This window comes from Fukomys damarensis, unplaced genomic scaffold, assembly GCF_012274545.1.
Source record: "Fukomys damarensis isolate Sample0158 unplaced genomic scaffold, DMR_v1.0_HiC HiC_scaffold_33, whole genome shotgun sequence".
Lineage (NCBI taxonomy): Eukaryota > Metazoa > Chordata > Mammalia > Rodentia > Bathyergidae > Fukomys > Fukomys damarensis.
Genome location: NW_022900945.1, coordinates 19,121,486 through 19,125,620, shown reverse-complemented (window position 1 = coordinate 19,125,620; position 4,135 = coordinate 19,121,486). Strand labels below are relative to the sequence as shown.

The 4,135-nt window shown below is 44.0% G+C and overlaps 1 long non-coding RNA gene across 1 annotated transcript in view; it reads left to right on the top strand.

The window, feature by feature from the left end:
- The first annotated feature begins 499 nt into the window (after positions 1 to 499).
- LOC104870907 overlaps positions 500 to 4,135 on the top strand; it is a 6,951-nt gene continuing 3,315 nt past the window's right edge. The window contains exon 1 of the long non-coding RNA XR_782655.1: positions 500 to 800. This is a non-coding gene — a long non-coding RNA (uncharacterized LOC104870907). The remainder of the gene's footprint in view (positions 801 to 4,135) is intronic.

Sequence of the window (4,135 nt, the reverse complement as noted above, 5' to 3'; positions counted from 1 at the left end):
GCCGCGGCCCGATTGTGTCACTTTTCCCGTCCACCCCGCCGTTGACTCTTTCTCCCAGCGGAGCAGCGAATTGCAGCTCCCCGCCAGACTTCGTGGGTACGCCCAGGCCCAGGGGTGTGGGGCGCTGCGTGGAAGGGGGACGTTTGCGCAGCCACAAAGCACAACCCAGCGGGGACACGGAACATCCCCTGGGGCAAACCTTCAAGGACCAGGTTCCATTATACTCAAAGGGACACAGTGGAGCTCACAGCTTCTCCTCTCCCACAACCCCTTCTCTTCTCAGGAAATTCGGGGCAGCTCTGGGTAGCTGCTCTGCCCCTCTTGACCTCCGGGTAGGCTTCATCAGTGAGTTAGGAAGGGAGGCAGCAGGTAGTAACACCAAGCAGTCCCCTTCTGCGCTAAATCTCAGGTCACCCCCTCCTAATAGTGACAGAACAAACGCTTTATACCGTTCACTTCGTGTGGGGCTCCCTTTGGAATGCCTATCGTGTTCCGACTCTTCATTCTCCACTGTCCCTGTGAGGCAGGTCCTCTTACCAGCATCGTCCTTTGCTATCTTAATGAAGAAATGGAGGAGCAGAAGATAGGTGACAAGCCAGGAGTCACTCACCTAGCCAGGAGCAGAACTGGATTTGGACCCAGGTCTTGCATTTAACCCCTGGGCTGCATTGCCTGCTTACTGTCTTTTAAATTAGACATACAGACCTGTCCTCTCTCTCTTCTGGAACTTTTCCTTGATTTAACAGTATTACAACTTCCCAGACAGTCTAGGAGAAATGCCTCAGTTAGAAAAAGACTTGGTAAGTTCACTGAAGCTGCTAACCCTTGAGAATCACCTGTTGTTCCACTTCTTAAGGAGGAGGGGGAACAGGTATTGCACTTTAACAGGAAAAGGTCTTAGTACAAGTAAGTTTGCAAAGTGGACTTTTAGGCTTCTTGGCCGGCTGGTGGGGAAAGATATTTAAGACGCACGGGGTTCTTCTGACACCTCATAAACCACATTGAGGGGGACCATCACTACTTCTAAAGCTTGGCCTGGTGGGAAATAACTACATCTGTTACTCAGTTAAAATTTCCATATCATTTATTTGATAGCCCATCAATCTAAGCGTTTCTCAATGACCAAGTATGCTTTTAACTTAGTTTTCCTCCCAACTATTATGAGTTCAATTACCTAGATGTTGGAGAATACCTATTTTATCTTCTGAGCCTAAGGTTTATTCATGGTATGTCATGGCACTGGGGACTCAAAAAAGGAGACATTAACTTTGAACTTCCCCTAGCAGACTCTAAGGTTTGTCAGAGTGAGTCTTTGGTACTCTGAACAGGCTTCATTTTCTGAGAAGCTAGGATAGTACTACTAAATTAGGTATGAAAGGATAAGCAAGAGTTTGATAACAGGGAAAGATATTTCAGACAGACAGAGGGAACAGAACCTTAGCTATGTGTGACAGCAGTCTACTGTGGCTAGGTCATATGATTCGTTTGTTTTGCTCTGTTTCATTTTTTCAGACAGGGTCTCACTTTGCAGTTCAGGTTCTCCTTGAATGCACTATCTATCCCAGGTTGGCCTCAAACTTTCGGCAATCCTCCTGCCTCAGCCTCCTGAGTACTGGGATTACAGAAGTGCACCATCACACCTGGATAGACTATATGATTTTTTGGGACAACTGACAAGAGAGATCAGCTGGGACCTTGTGCACATGGCCTTGCCTATCCATGGCTTTAGAACTTTGCCTACAGGCAGTAGTGAATCATGTGAAGTTTCTGCTGTGGTTTCTTTAACTATAAAACAGTGGGATCATTCCACCTCAATGCTTGCAGGATTCAGTCAAGTAACCAAATGTTATGCCTGAGGATTAATACCAGTTGATATTGGTCTCAAGCATTGAGACCCATAAGGACAGCTGGGACCATCTATGAGGGACTGAGTAGTTACTAGGTGAAAATGTAAGAAAGTTTTCTCATTTTTAAAAGTGATACCAGAAATCTGGATTTTTATGTGAAAATTTTTCAAATTTTTACATTAGCAATGAATTACAATGTTAAAAGGCTACCTAGATGAATCCTAGGAAACCAAAGAAGACAATGTTTGTAAAGTGCCAGCCCTGATCTCCAGACTGCACGTCTCTAAGGAGCATTCCTGTCCAGCATCCTGTAACTTCCAGCCACCTGTGAACTTTTCAGAAGGAGCACCATGGTCCCCATTTAGTTGTCAGATGGACTAAACTTTATATAAGAATCAGAGTTTCCACTTAACTCTTGGTTGTTGGAGTGCATGTCCTATCAACTAAATTGGAAAATGTGGTGTTTTCTTATTTTCTGCTCTATCCATTTCCCAAACACTATGCACACAGTCCCTCTTTCCTCTCCACCTGAATTAATGTTGGAAGCAGCTAGCATTGCCTTGGCAGCATGATAGGAAAGACTTTTTTTAGGGCATCCGTATCCAATGGGAACTGTATCTGTTTATCTCCTCTACCTGGCATCTGTCCACCGGAAGCCAGGCATATCTGTCTAAATCCCTTACCTTACAGAACTTCTTGTCTTGTGATAACATAGAAGCATTTCACTGGAAAGAACTGGAAGCCACCTCTCCCACCCCACCCTGCAATCTTCTCAGAGATGATTGAGCAACATGAAATATAGTAATTATAAGTTACTATCAAATCAGTTGGCTCCAGATTCATGGAATCAAGAATTAATCTCTACCTCTTGCGTTTTATTTCTGGAGATACCTGTCTCTTAACTGCCCACTTAAAACCACTCATACCACATTCAGAATTTAGAAAGGATTTGATTTTGGCAGAGAAGATGAGCACACAGATAAATGCTGAGGAGAACAAAGCCATGTATTTGTGCCAGCTTTTTGCAGGTTGTGGGGATTAAGCATAAGGAGGATTCTGGCAGTTGGGCTGATTAACTGAAATAAAACATAAGACATGTTTAATGCTCAGCATGATGCTTGGCACATAGTAAATGCTTAATAATTTGTAATTATTCCTACTGCTAAATACCATCATTATCTTAACTTTTACTACAATTAGCATATAATGAGCTAGCTGGGCTCTCTAAAGAATATCATCTATTCTTTAGATTAGATGAATTCTGCTTATAAAATGGAATATGACTAAGTGATTAAAAAGATCCATTGAGCACAGTACTCTGGGATGTACTGTGTCATCGGTGACCGAGCAAGCACTCAAACAGCCTTGTCGTTTGTGGCAATGCCACTCTGTCTGCAGCCAGGTTTTTGCTTTGGTTTCTTCATTTATAAAGTAGTAGGGTTGCCCCAGCTCAGGGGCGATGCCCTCAGTTGCCCAAAAGGATCAACTAAGTAAAAACAAAATGTGGTGCCTGAGGATCTGCGCTCACTACTGCTTGGTCTTGGCATTGGGGAGCCATGGGAATACTCAGGACATTCTATGGGGCCTGGGGTTTGCTTACCAGGGGCTAAGTCATTCTATGAGATCTCGCTGATGCTTATGAGCAGCCATGTATGGTATTTTATTTTCATGTAAAAGACAAGAAAACTAAGGTTTCATTAGAAGTTAGTAACTGGCATAAGGGTCCTGAGCTGTTAGGATTGAGGAGAATATTTCCAAGGCCATTCTCAGGGACAGCCTACTTGCTCTTTGTTCTCTTTGAAACCTCTCTTTAGGTTTAAAAACTTGGTCTGCAGCTCCTTGACTTACCCCTAACAACTGATTATGAATCTTTCACTTAGGTATTTTTCTAGATGTGCCCTCAGCTTTTCAGTAATCGCAGACTCCAGTTTCTCAATGAGAGATCGGTAATGAGTGAGTTAAATAATGAAAAATGGTTCCCTCCTTTGGGCCCTTGCCTGAGCCTGTACCTATTTCCTCTTAAAAAAGAAAAAAAGGAGAGAAAAACAGATGTGTCAGAACAGAGGAGGAACGTCTCAGAGATTGAGAGATACCTCCATTGTTACTGAGTCATCACCATTGATTTTATTACCCGAGGCAGAGCTGCCACCTCCCATGACCTGCAGTCACACTCACAACACAGTTACTAAGCACAGAGCCCTCCAGCACTGGCCAGGCACACCCTGGGAGGCTTTCACAACGTGTCCTTGAGGCTTGGGTATGGGTGTGGGGGTGCCCCTTAGGAAGAC